The 15,122-nt window shown below is 35.6% G+C and overlaps 1 protein-coding gene across 1 annotated transcript in view; it reads left to right on the forward strand.

Annotated features, from left to right (window-relative positions):
* Positions 1 to 15,122, forward strand: part of LOC150108079 (dynein axonemal heavy chain 3-like) — a 1,881,116-nt gene that overhangs the window by 1,086,979 nt on the left and 779,015 nt on the right. The window lies entirely within an intron of this gene.

The following is a 15,122-nucleotide window of genomic DNA, read 5'->3' on the forward strand; positions in this document are numbered from 1 at the left end:
GCAAAGCAAACCAATAAATCAGTGATAGACAGAATATAGCCAGATTGCACCCTCAAAGCTGTGATCATGAAGGAAAAATTGTCATACTTCTGACATATTATGCCGGTAAACGACAGTCTGGTGAAGATGATGATGCTTGATAAAGTTGATGGAAGCATGAGAAGAGGAAGACAAAAATTAGATGGGTGGATGGAGTTAAAGAAGCAACTGGAATGTTTCTGGAAATTCTGAAAAATATGGCTAGGGACAGATCTGAATGGAGAGCATATGTTCATTGAATCACCAGCAGTTTAAAACGACTCGATGGAACATAACAACAACCAGAGCTGGCGCTAGGGTCTTTGACGCCCGCATGCAATTTCTATCTAAGCGCCCCTGTAACGATCCGGGAGTGTGTAGTTCTTTTACAATAATAAAGATTTAAATTATTTGAAATTTCTTAAATAAATTTTGACAGAACAGCCACACGTCGTTTCACTAAATGTAACGAACTGGGAGTGTTGACTAGGCAGGATAATCATTAAAAACCCGTATATTCAAAAAATTCTCAAAAGTTAGAGCAAATTTTGATAAAACCACTTCACTTTAATCATTGAATATAATGATACAGGGATTATAGCCTTCTCACCAACCCGAATCGCTAACAAAATTAAAATGAATTTTAATTAAAGTTAAAATTTATTTGAACTAAAGTTTAAAAAATTCTTGCATTTTACAAGTTACTATATTCTTAGTAACTTGTAAAAATTGTTTAATAATTTTTATAAGTGGAACTATCTTTTAGGAAATAAAAAGAAACTCAAGATAGATGAGAAAATAATAAAAGAATTCAGAAATAATTAGAACATTTAATAAGTATTCAAAAAATAATATCTTTACAGAATAACAGAAAATAAATTAAATTACATAAATATACTTGAAATTTTTTTTATTAAAATTTTAAGGATTTTGATTTCATATTCACAAAATTAGAAATAATGGTCTTAACGTCTAATTCCGCACATATATCATTTTCAATAGTATTAATGCCAAACTAACAAGCTTTTTTGTGACATACTTGTTCTTAAGTAGGTTTTAATCAATTTCAACTTGGAAAAGGAACGTACACCGCTCGTATACTTAAAGCAAATGAAAAGTTAGGGAAAGATAAATTATTGGACAAAATAAAATTAAGAATATCGAAAGGGTTTTGAATATTTAAATTATTCTTCCGTAAAATATCCTGGAAAGCACATAACTCATCATATTGTTCTATTGCATTTACTTTTTTATTGTCGCAGTCCTTCAAGAGAATCTCTAAATAGTCACAAATTTTTCGTAAATCTTCGTTATTAATTTGTAGTAATCTATACAAGAAATTGAAATTATCATATCTTTTACTTGTTCAAAACGTTCTATTAACGAACATATTGCAACGTCTAGAAGTGTATAAAACACATTCACTCTATATTTATCTTCTGACGATTGTGGCGTTTCGTCATGAAGCTTGTAAACAAATTGTTGTGTCTTCTTTCGTTGTCGGGCTTCCATACCAGTTTTAAATTCTTGTTCTCCATCCACCTCTTCACTCAGTTATTTTGCCGTTTTTAGAACTTCTTTAAAATTTGTATCTGATCGATGCTCTTGTAAGAATATTTTTAAGTTTTCGATAGATTCTAAAGCAAGTGTAATGTTCATATTTTTGTCTTGAAGCATTTTACTCACAGGGTTTATTCTGTTAAGTAAATCATACCAAGTTATAAGAGAGCAAATAAATTTGTAGTATTTTATTTTAGCACATAATGTTTGTGCTTCATGCTGAGTTTCTTTATTAAAATTTTCATTATTAAAAATTTCAAAAAGTGCATCATAAATTTTTCGTAACTGATATCGTAGAAGGTGGATTGCATTAATTTTACTTTCCCATCGCATTTCTGATGGCTGTTTCAATGTTCATTTTTTTTACGAACTTTAAAAGGATTGCCCAACGTTTGCAAGGGAATGAAAAGAATTGTATATTTCTTGAATAATTGCAAAGAAGCTAATTGTATCTGCATTCACTTTGGCTGCATTGGTAATGATTAAATTTAGAGTATGAGCAGCACATGGCAATTAAAAAGCTAGAGGATTTTTGTTCAAAAGCAAATTTTGCAGCCCATATTTGCCCCATTGCCATACCCTTGACCTCGCATATTTTTAAAGAGAATGTTCCATTTTTCCAGTTGTTCCATTATTGTTGCACATAAACCACGTCCTGTGGAATCTGATATATCTGGAAAACCTAAAACGTTTTCCCTGATCTTGACAATTCCATTGTCACAGGAAACAAAGCGAATAATAATGGTCATTTTGTGCTGTTTTACGTGCATCAGGTGTGTAGTCTAAAATTATGAAATAATATTTAGATTTTAGAATTGATAATAAAATTGTATCCCTGATTGCGTTACTTAAAGTTTCCAATATTTCATTTTGACTGTCTTTACTTAAACAGTGTACTCTGTTGTTTCGTTGTAGTGCCCTTTCAACATGATTTTCCATAACGGGATCAAACTTCCCTAACAGTTCGACTAATTTAAAAAAATTGCCATTATTTCTTTCATATAATTTATCAGATGATCCGAGAAAAACTAAATTTCGGCTACCAACGAATTTTATCATTTCAATCAAGCATTCTAAAACACTCATTCAATGTTTCTTTTCTATTTCATACATGCTTTGAGCCTGGAAATCAATAGTACTTTTGTTTTTTAAATTTTTATCAAGTTCCTTCCATTTTAAGAATTTTTTCATGTGAGTTAAATTAGTCTCATGTCTATGTAAAGTTGTACTTACATTTCTCCAATCGTTACAACCTTCTAGGAGACTCAGTGGGTGATTCAGTAGTGCAACAAGTTTGCAACAAAAGCATAAAACAGAATTTAAAGATTCGGAATAAATGAGCCATGTTCTTGGCACAAGCTCCCGTTTTCCATTTTTCTATTGTAATACTTGTCGCCAAATTTACAACCATATGTATCTCTGGGATATATTATATTTTTATTTTGAACATGCCCCATTTCAATTAAAACAACCCATAATTTTTCATCAATATTTCCCCGTTCACCTGGATCTTCTAAATTCACAGAGACTAACAATGTTAGTTTCGTGGTCAACTACAATTAAATCTTGTTGTAGTTCACTAAATCCTAACTATTTTCCACTTAAATCATGTTCAATTATCTTGTTCAATAGTTGCAATAGTACCTACATGCAAAATGGATGATGTGCACGGTTCTTCAATTCTGATTTCTGATGTATCGAGTTGGTTACAATCTACATCAGAATATTTTAATATTTTAACAAATTTATTAAGAGCCCCAGTTTGTTTCTTAATATTTGCTTCTTTTGCAGCATGACCCTTATGATTTTGTGCACCGGATAATTTTTTTAAAAATTTTTGATTCCATTTCTATTTTATACCCACAAGAAATTATTACACAACACGACACAGAGACAAAATAATAGTCCGCACTGCGCTACTGTCAGCAGCCTACTGAGATGCGTACCATATGACTGGTTAACTAGCAACAAATGTTTTGTACGAAAATTCGTTTTTGTGCATAAAAACTCTTCACCGTTTCACTTTAGATAGACTGCAGTAGACACAACATTCTGCAGGCAAGCATTTAGCCTGCTCTAGCTGCAAAATTGTAAACAGCCGGCTGATCAAAGAGGTGGCAATATACATTTTTTAAAAATTTTTATTCAGTATATACAGCCTCATTTAATTTAATATTGATCATTCTAAGAATTATTTTGTTTTTATGATAAAAATTTTGTTTCTTAATAATTAACTTATGAAGCGTTCCCTGGCGGCGGTGCCCCCTTCGTAGCGGCGTCCGCATCCTCTGCATGCCCGCTTCTGCCAGCCCTGACAACAACAACAACAATGGTCACTTGAATAGAATGAGTGAAGAAAGATGAGCAAAACGAGTGTTCTTTGCCAGGTTGGACGTAAAAAGACCTAGAGGAAGACCAAGATGCAGATGGATTGATACAGTAAAAAGCCTTAAAAGACAGAAATATACAATGCAATACAATAAACATGTGGGATTTTGACAAGTAACATTCATTTGGAGAAAAATTGTTGATCGAAGTTTGTAATGGTGTAAATTTTCATCTAGTGCTATCATAATTATCCTACCCCACCTAAGAGTACATATCAGGAATTTGATGATGATATAAGGCTGGTGATTGTGAGAGGCTCAGCAATCAACTTGGAAGAGTGCCATGCTTCAGAAGCAACGAGGAAAGAATGTCAGTAGAGCATGGCAAGTGGTCAGAAATTGCTTGAGAGTAGCAGTATCAGACTGCATACTCCAGGCCAGAGGTCGATAAGGGATATAAAGCAATAGCCGGAAAAACAAAAGAAGATATTGTGGAGAATATATAAAGGAAAAAAAGTGATCTACTTACTTATGGGCAGTACAAAGTGCAATAAAGAAGGTAGACTAGTATGGAAAGAAAGACCAAATCTGACTATGAGAGAGAATTAGTAAAACAGGCCAAAGTAAACCCAAAATAGTTTTTTTCTTTTCTTTTAGGCTTGAACGGTGATCCGAATGCATTTTTGGAAATTATGGAGACAACTACCATGTTTGAATAAAAACTTTAGTTTAATATTACTAAAATTTTACAATTCGACGTTTCAACCTTTATGTCAAGGACATCTACTGGAGTGTACAAATATACACAAGAAACAAGCTATACTACAATCATACTGGTTTGTTAAAGACACTGACTAACCGCTACCACAATTGTTGGCCTGACCTCTGGTGAAAAAAAAAATAAAAAATAAAAAAAAAATAAATAAAATAAAATAAAATAATAAAAAAAAATTATACATCAACGCTAGAGTCCTATTATTTGTGTTGTCTGCTATATACATATATTTACATCATTCCAGCCTGTTGGAGTGGAATGGTTTCTAATACTAGCAGATTGGCTAGAGTCCTGACTTATGTTGAATCTTTCATATTAGGTTGGCTGAATGTGTGCCATCCAGATCCTTGGAATTTTCATACCATCTTTATTGTTGATATTTGGGTGGTTTATCAGGATTTCGCAGGATTCCTTAAATTTTCTTTCGTACCAAGTTTTTGAGCGGTGTAAGGAGCAGGTGCTTTTCCAGTTGATTTGGGGTAAGGTGTTAAGTGCATGGTCTGAGAGGCCTGCTTCACCATAATGGTTATATTTAATGTGTCTAATGTGTTTTTTCTTGCGTATAGGGATTGTCTGTCCTGTTTCACCAATGTACGGTAAGTTACAAGTGCAGCAGATGCAATAGACTCCAGGATGTGCTAATGGGAGGAGAGGATCCTTAGAGGAGCTGAATATGGTTTTAAGTTTAGTGGGTGGTTTAAAGGTGGCATTGAGGTTATAATGTTGTAGGATTCTGTTGATTTTTTCTGATGACCCTTTAATGTATGGGATGGCTATGGTTTTACTGTAATCTAGATTCGTTTTTGTTGTGGTTTTATAGAGTATTTTATTGACAGTATTTTTGTTATAGCCATTATTTATGAATGTGTCACTAATGATTTTTAGTTCTTGTTTCAGGGCTTGCTGGTTAGAGCAAATAGTTGTGGCTCTGTTTTTAAGGGTGTTTATGACTCCGTATTTTTGTGCTGGGTGGTGGTATGAATTCGCATGTATGTATTGGTCCATGTGTGTCGGTTTTTGGTAGACCGTGAAGGATAGACTGCCTGAAGGAAGACGTGTAACTAGTGTGTCTAGGAATGGGAGCGAATTTTGGTTTTCGATTTCGATGGTAAATTGTATGCATTTGTGTTGTTGGTTTAGGTGGCCGAGGAATGTGTTTAGCGTTTGTCGCCCGTGCGGCCAGATCGCGAACACGTCGTCGACGTATCTGAGCCAGACTGTCGGTCGTAGCGTGGCGGAATCAAAAGCCCTTTGCTCAAAGGTTTCCATGTAGAAGTTAGCGATTGGGGGGATAATGGTGAGCCCATGGCTGTACCTTCCTTTTGTAGGTAAAATTTGTTTTGCCACACGAAGTAACCGGACCTTAGTACGTGGGCAAAGAGGGCCGTAATGTCGGGCGGAAATTTGTTTTTAGTAGGAGAATTGTGTCATTGATGGGGACATTAGTGAAAAGGGCAGAAACGTCAAAACTGACTAATAAGTTGTCTTTGTCGAGTGTTATGTTTTTGATTTTTTGATTTTGTTTAATAAAGTGTTGTGTGTTTTTTATGTAGGAGGGGGAATGACCTACCAACTCCTTGAGTGTTGCTGCTAATTTCTTGGCTAGGTGGTAATTGGGACTGTCTATTCCTTCCACGATTGGTCGAAGGGGTACATTTTTTTTGTGTATTTTCGGAACCCCATATATTCTGGGGGATCGGGCGTGGTGATGTTTGAGTTTTTTTTTTTTTTTTTTTGAGTTTCTTTAACGAACCAGTTTGATTGCAGTATAGCTTGTTTCTTGTGTATATTTGTAAGCTCAAAAGATGACCTTGACATAAAGGTCGAAACGTCGAATTGTAGATTTTAGTCATAATAAACTAAAGCTTTTATTCAAACATGGTAGTTGTCTCCATAATTTTCAAAAATGCATTCTGATCACCGTGTAAGCCTAAAAGAAAAGACAAAAGCCTAAATGAATGGATTTTGATGCAACGACAAGATGCCATTATAGTAACAAGAAATTCAATTCGTTTTCGAGCTCTACAACTCAAGAATGGTAAATTCAAGGACACACCAGGTATTTCATCTTTTTTTGCTTCGCCTGGGTGGTGCAACAGATTTATGGAACGCAAAGCATTAACATTACAGCACCAAACAAAAATTGCACAGAAGTTACCAAAGCAACTTGAAGAAAAAGTGCAGTCCTTCCATAAATTTATCATAAAATTACGGAAGTGTCATGGATATGAACGTTCCCAAATTGGCAAAATGGATGAGATGCCCATGTACTTTGATATGCCTGGGAATCGAACAGTGAACTCAGTTGATGAAAAGGGTGTCTTCATAAAAACAATGGGACATGAAAAAACGCATTTTACCATTGTTCTAGCATGCATGGCAGATGGAACCAAATTAAAGCCAACAGTGATATTTAAAAGGAAGAAAATTCCAAAGTATATGAAATTTCCACCAGGTGTAATTGTTCGTGCCAATCAGAAAGGTTGGATGGATGAGAAGGTGTACAATTGTAGCTGGATCAAGTATGGAACATACGTCCAGGTAGCTTGTTACGTCAACAAAGCATGCTAGTCTGGGATATGTTCCAGGCGCATTTAACAGAGGCAAGCAAAGAGAAAGCATGTGAGCTACGTACAGACCTAGCAGTCATACCGGATGGTCTAACTTCCGTTTTGCAGCTGCTTGATGTTCAGCTTGAATAAGCCATTTAAGGATCACTTACATGAAAAATGGAGAGAATGGATGTCATCTGATTTGGTGAAGATGACAAAGGGTGAGAATTTTCAAAAGCCTGAGAACACCCTAGTCACCAGCTGGGTTAAAGAAGCATGGGATTCGATACCATCTGAAATGATTCAATGCTCATTTCTTAAATGTGGAATAAGTAATTCAATGGATGGATCCGAAGATTACGTCATATACGAAAGCGAGGATGATGCCCAACAAATTGGAGAGCATGAAGACGATGACAACTGCTACACTGATGACACAATCCCTACAGATGAATTTATAAATGCAATGTTTGACGACTCAAAAGATGAAGAAGAATTTAAAGGATTTTGAAATTTTGTTTTAAAATAAACATTTCTTTCGTTAATTCGTATTGTATTATTTATAATTTTATGGAACAAGATTAACAGATCGCATTATACCTGGACATGGCATTTTAGGGCTAGTTTTCAAACAAAATTTGTAGTTTGCATTATACGTGATAATATACGGTAATTAAAACTCTTCGAGACAAAGCATACAATATCTCCAGCACACAAGAAAGATGTAATGAAGAACTAAAATACTTAACACAAATCCTCCAACAGAATGGATATCAAACAAAAACCATCAAGAGAATCCTTAAAATGCCTCCAACTAACAACACAATAAAACAGGATTACAAAAATGCAATCTCGCTTCCTTATATCAAAAATGTTACAGGTAAGCTAGCCAAATTATTGAACAAACACAACATAAAAGTAGCCTTCCTTCCTGTGGAAAAAATCTCTAGATTCCTACATCCACCAAACCCACCTCATCATCCTCTTAAAAAACCAGGAGTCTACAAAATCCATTACTTTTGCGGGATTTGCTACGTAGGACAGACAGGAAGATCTGGAGAAATGCACATGGCTGAACACCAAAAAGACGTACAGTACAAGAGAACAAAAAACTTGTTCCACTGGACACGATGTACTCTGGCAAAAAACGACGATGTCATACATAGAAAACAACTGCTACATAAGAAAATTTAAAGAAGCTGCTGATATGCTGAAAAACACAACCCAATGCAATAAAAATCAAGGTTTAATTCTCCATCAAGTGTGGTCAGCTCTAATAAAAAATCTACCTCAATCTGAGCTCGGACTGCATGAACGAGAACAAGAACACGTGACATCGTCCAGTATTCTTCAACGTCAATAACGTTTTATATCTGCATTCTGTTATTTGAGTTTATGATTTAGCCAGATGGTTATGATTTGTATTTATTAATTTCTCTTGTTTAAACTTTAAGTTATACTATTTATCCCTGAAGATGTAAATCCTACGATTTACGAAACTTGTTGGGAACTATTATTTCAATATGTTGTATAACTGAATAATAAAAAATGTGGTGTAATCACCGAAATATGCTTTTTTCTTTTCCTTCACTTCCTCTTTAACTTCCTGTGTCCACCTTGGAGTTCTGATTTTTCTATCCTTGCAGACAGCCTCAACACATGCCTCTTGGCTGAATCAGTCAATGTTTTCTTTAGGATTTGCCACTCACTCTCCAAGGTTTGGTTCCTGTTCTCAAAGTCTTTCATTTTTTCTTGAATAATGCTTGTGTATTTAAGCCTAGAGTTTACATCTGAGCACTGCTCAACTTTTATTTGCTTTAAAACTTTCTTATGTTCTTGTTTTCAGTGTGAAATTCAATCTTAACCTGCTCCTGTCTGTGATGGGAAATGAACCCAGGTCTTTCTGAGATAAAGATCTTGGTTCTTTCAACTACAGGTGAGTTAGCCAGTCTCATTCGGAGGTAGAAGGTTTTTTTTTACCCAGAAACTCTGGTTTGTCGTCCCTCAAAACAGGCAAACCTGAACCATGAACAGGCATGGATTTACAGTCGTAAAATGTATATACCTAATCCCTCATTAGGGGGGACCCAATCTCCTAATGATTGGGATGTGAAATGGAGGAACTCATATGAATAAATAAATTCATATTGAGGCTATACAGCCGTGTGAGAAGGAGGTTAGCAAGCATGCTACTCAGCATGATAATCCAGAGTTAAAGAACATCACTAACAAATGGCATGATAATGAGAATCTGCAAAAGAGGTGTTTGGATTATGTGGATGAAGTGCATTTTAGGAGAGAAGAGAGCTATATGCAAGAGATGGACTGCATTTGAATGAGGAAGGATGTAGGCATCTGGTAAGAATATTGTTATCTGGGCAAATGTTAGTGCTGGAAGACTACAGTTTTCAGAGTGGAGGGTACAGGAGTGGCTTCTTATTGGTACAGTCACATGAGAGAAGGAGGAATGTATTGTGTAACGTAGTCCAGTGGAGCCTGGAAGGAATAATATAATAATAGGAATAGAAACTTTGACAATACACTGATGTTTCTTTATACAAATGTGAGGAGTATCAGGAACAAAGGAAATGAATTGATGGCATTGATATCTTCAGCCTGTCCAACTGGGATCAGTGAAGCTTGGTTGGTGGAAGATTATATTATTATTATTATTATTATTATTATTATTATCACAACTTCCATGGAGTCAGTAGATTCATCATGGGAGGTTCATTGAGCTGACAATATATTTATTATTCTGAATCCTAAAATCCTTAACACTCCCTGCATTAACAACATATTCCTGTAAATACAAGGCTGGTCTGACAAGTTCTCGACCTAACAATGAAAAACGAATTTATAATTTCAAAATTATTTTTATTTTTCAACTTAATCTCCCTTAAGACTAATACATTTATTCCAGTGATGCTCCAGTGCCATTATTCTATCCCTGTAGTGGTTCTCAGTAAGATCTGCAAAATACCCCTCTACAGCTGGACTCACCTTTTGATTAAAAAAAAAAACTCCGACCAGTGAGGAAGAGTTTTAGTTTTGGAAGAGATAGAAGTCAGAGGGAGCCAAATCTGGGGAATAGGGTGGATGTTCCAACAATTCATAGTGCATATCCCTTGATTTTCCCATTGCGAAAACACTTTTGTGGACAGGTGCATTGTCCTGATGAACGATGATTTATTCCTTCTGCAAATCAGGTCTTTTCTCACGAATTTTTTCATCTAGTCTGGTTTAAAAGATCGGAATACTATTCTCCGGCTATTGTTTTACCCTTTCGAGATAATTAATAAACAAAATGCCTTTAGCATCCCAAAACACCGATGCCATGACCTTTCCTGCCGATGGAACCGACTTTGTCTTCTTTGGCGCCAAACAGCCAGCTTCTAACCACTATTTTGACTGCTGTTTGGATTCTGTGTGTAATGGTGAATTCAAGTTTCATATATAGTAATAAATTGATGCACAAAATCAGGTTTTTTCTTTTTTAAAACATTCCAAGCACTGTTCAGAGATTTTCATGCGAGTGCATTTTTGATCTGCTGTGAGCAAGCGTGGAACCCATCTTGTGCAAAGCTTTTTTCATATGCAATTCTTCATGCAAAATATATCCTACATGTTCTTTTGAAATGCCTATAGTCTCAGAAATTTCATGCACCTTGACTCGCCAGTCATCCAATACCATATCGTACACTTAATCAATGATTTCTGACGTGTTACTTGTTTTGGACGTCCTTCATGTGAATCATCTTGAATGCTGGTACAGTCATGTTTAAACTCGGCAGCCCATTTCTTAATTGTCAGAAATGAAGGAGAAGAGTGCCCATAAACTTTTATGAACTTCAAAGAAATTTCTTGTGGTGTTAAACCATCGTTTACAAAGAATTTTATAACCACACGATGCTCAGTTTTATCCATTTCAAGAGATACAGACAACTCTTTTGCTTCAGGCAGCTGTATGAAATAAACTACTTGATAGAATTACTTGCAATTTCTCATGGATGCTTATGACAGATGTACCAGCTTAGAAAAAAAATCTTGCCGATAGTGTTGTTATCCTTTCAGACCACCCTGGTATATTTTATTCATCAGCAATTCACAGTGTAAAAAGTCTATTCTTCACCACACTCTTACACAGCTTTCAGAGATGGCCTCTTGTCTTTGACCCTCTTACCTTGTACTGTTCTTTTAATCCTCTCTTCATTAATCTGATAAAATCTCCTTAGTAACTTAAACATCTTTATCATATCACCTCTTATGCTCCTATCATATCCTATTATCCACTGAACTCTGTAATCCACATTCCTTTAACCTCTCTCTCTCTCTCTCTCTCTCTCCATAGCCAACATTCCAAATATGATATAAGACAGTTGTCTCTGGAACCTCTTCAATGTTTCCACATCACAGTGAAAACCAGATGACCAGATCTGAGCACAATAGTTCAAGTGTGGTCTGACCAATGCTTTACAGAGTGGCAAAACCATGTTCTTATCCCTCTATGTTTGTATTAAACAACTGACAGCTCTGTTTACCTGGCTTTTAAATGAGAGCCTGACTATGGTAAAGGTGTCCAAGAAGTGAATGAATTGTAAGATAGTACCACTGCATGAGGTGGTAATAGAATTGAAATGGCAAACTCTAGACTATTTGTATTTCATCAGTAGTTGTTTAGATATTGGAGCGATTAGCGAGGGATCATATACAATATTGAGCATATAAAAGTAATGTTATCGGTGAGAGTCAACATGGATTTGTTAAGGGGGTGCTCTTGTTTTAGTAATCTTATTGCATTTTATAATAAGTAATGAGAGCAGTTGATGAGGGAAAGGCATATGCTGCCATTTTTTTGGCAGCATATGCCTTTTGGATTTTACAAACATATTTTACAGGGTGCCACGTGATAAGCTAATATTTAAGTTCAGTGCATAGGTTAAGATGTCAGGACAGAGAATCAGATTCAGGTTGGCTATCTGTTAGATATTAGAGAGTTGTGTGCCAGAGTGGTATTGCTCAAGCCACTATCCCTACATGAGGCCATCCCTGTTATAATATTCCACCCATTCAATTCTACCAATTATATATTTGGTATAATCCTTTATCCAAGTGTAAGCAAACAAAGTTTGTGCCTGAAGTATTTTCAGGACTGGGGCAACTCTTGGCAAAAGTGGTATAACTTCACATCACTTGCCTTAGTATCCCATAATGCAAAGCACATCTCCTTGCAGATATGTATAATGCTATGCATTAAGGGAAGGGTCACTACCCAGACTGGTTTCGACTTTTATTGAGGTCTCATCAGTGGGAGCCAGACCCAGAGGTAGTGACACTAAGGTGGAATTAATGGAGAAGTCACATTTCCATATACGAGTTGTCAAAAGGTGTCACACCTTTTAGAATGTTTTCAATGTCTCAGGGGCATGTGGCCAAATAGCAAGCACATCATCAACATAGCGTAGCCAAAGTGTTGGTTTGAGAGTGGCTGTATTGATTGCTTGTTTTTCCAGGTGTTCTATGTAAAAGTTGGCTGGGGGGGGAAAGGGGGGAGCCCATGGCTGTCCCATCAATTTGTTTGTATATTTTCCCTTTCCATGTGAAATATCCTGCATGTATTGTGAATTTGAATAGTTCAAATATATCAGGGGGGAAGTGTGACTTCAGTAGATTGAGGGTTTCTATTAGTGGTACATTTGTGAATAGTGAAGTGATGTCAAAGCTTACTATTAAGTCTGAGCTTTTTAGGGTGAGGTGTTGTAAGATGCTTTTTAGGTGTGCTGAATTTTTGACAAAGGAGGGAGAATTGTTAGTGAGAGTGGCTAGTAGCTTCGCTAAATGTCTAGCCAGTTTGTATGTGGGACTATTTATACTGTCCACAATTGGGCTTAGGGGTGTGCCTGGTTTGTGAATTTTTGGTGATCCATAGATCCTCGGTGTTTTAACATGGAAGGGTTTGAGTTTGTTAACTGTGTCTTTGGGCCAGGAAGTGACTTTTTTTAATAATTTTCGTGCCTTATTCTTTTGTGTGTTGGTGGGATTGCGATCTATAATTTTGTATGTTGACTGATCTTGTAATAGTGTGTGCATTTTGTTTTCATATTCAGTTGTGTCCATCACCACGGGTGGCTAATTTGCTACATGGTTTGAATGTAGTGCGTAGTTTATGTTTATTGAGAATTCTTGAGATCTTTTCGGATGGTGATCGTTTTGTTGTAGTTCTCTGTGGTGGATTATACCGTTAAAATAATAAACAACATGTTCGACGAACACCTAAGTCTGTCCACACGTTTAAATGACATGTGTAGCAAGCAATGAAATCATCAGCTATGTTGTGAATAATGTGGTCTTTAAATGACAGTTAGCTTTGCGACAACATGTTAGAACTGATGGCAACCATGTTGAATACAATACATGACAATAAAATGCTAACAAAGACTACACAGTCATACAAAAAAATCATCAATTTCAATAGTACCAATTTAGAAATCAGTATTGGTAAAGAAATAAACACAATAATATCTTCCTTGCTACTAATAGTTATCTTTTTTTTTTTTTTAACAGCTCAATCAATTGACTATCTGTGAAGCTGCGACTAGGGCTTTGAAGATCTGCTCCCGTGAACATACACTGAAAGATGAATTTAAAGTTATCAGCAATAATTTTCTAAAAATGGTTACAGCCAAAACACTATTAATGAAATTCTCTACAAGACCTCAATAAAAAACAAAGATAAACCACACTACAATAAAACTATAACCATTCCTTACATTAGAGGGACATCAGATAAAATAAACAGAATACTATAAAAATACAGCCTCAAAGCCACCTTTAAACCTCCTGCAAAATTAAAAAGCTTACTCAACTCATCCAAAGACCCACTCCCTCTGCTGACCCACCCTGAAGTATACCATATTTATTGCACCTGTAACATACCATGATTACTTCTCGTAGAAAGGCTTATATGTTGATTGCATATGATTACTAAATAACTTAAGGAATTCACAACGTATACTGGAATATAAATTAAAATAAACTTTAATATATACTTTCTATATTTTGGCAACGTCACTTTGCCATCTTCATGGGAACATAAGATTAAGACACGTGCATGCAGGCACTAAAAACAGCAAATGAGGTCGAAGCGAGGAAACTACTGTTTTTCCTAAAGTCCTAATGGTGCCCCCCTAGCGGGCTATATTAGGTATTCTTGGCCGTTGAGCTGAAGTTCTCAAGATGTGCATCTCCCAAATTTGGGGCAGTCTCATGCATCCAAATTTGTTGAGGTTTGGCATGTTTCTTAGGATTGTAACATACCGTATATAGGGGAAATAGGACACACAATTCCTATCAGACAAAAAGAACATAAATGACACATTAAATATAATTACTACGGTGAGGCTGGCCTTTCTGATCATGCCCTGAACACCTTACATAGAATTGACTGGAAAAGCACTAGTTGTTTACATCACACCAAAACATGGTACGAACACAAATTTAAGGAAGCCTGTGAGATTATTATCAACCACCCCAATCTGAATAATAATAATGGTCTAAAAATCCCAAAAATATGGAAGGCACATATTCGACCCATGGAATCTTCCTCTCTAAGAGTAGCTATAAACAGGACTGTAGATAATCCAGGATCCTAAATCAAAAATAGCAATTGTAATGCTAAAAATAAGACATCGTTGTTACTAAAAGAAAACTATCTATAAGAAAGAATGTTTGTTCATGTTATCATAAATAAAATTTAGCATGAAACAGTTTCTAAATAATTAATTAATTTGTAATTATTATTTTATTTTATTATTATTATTTTTTTCACTATGGGTCATGCCAGTAGAATAACATGATCAAATCATTGTTTCTCTAGCTTACTATATGTAA

Source organism: Typopeltis vanoorti, chromosome 3 (assembly GCF_054136105.1).
Source record: "Typopeltis vanoorti isolate ZY-2024b chromosome 3, IOZ_Tvanoo_1.0, whole genome shotgun sequence".
Taxonomy (NCBI): Eukaryota; Metazoa; Arthropoda; class Arachnida; order Uropygi; family Thelyphonidae; genus Typopeltis; species Typopeltis vanoorti.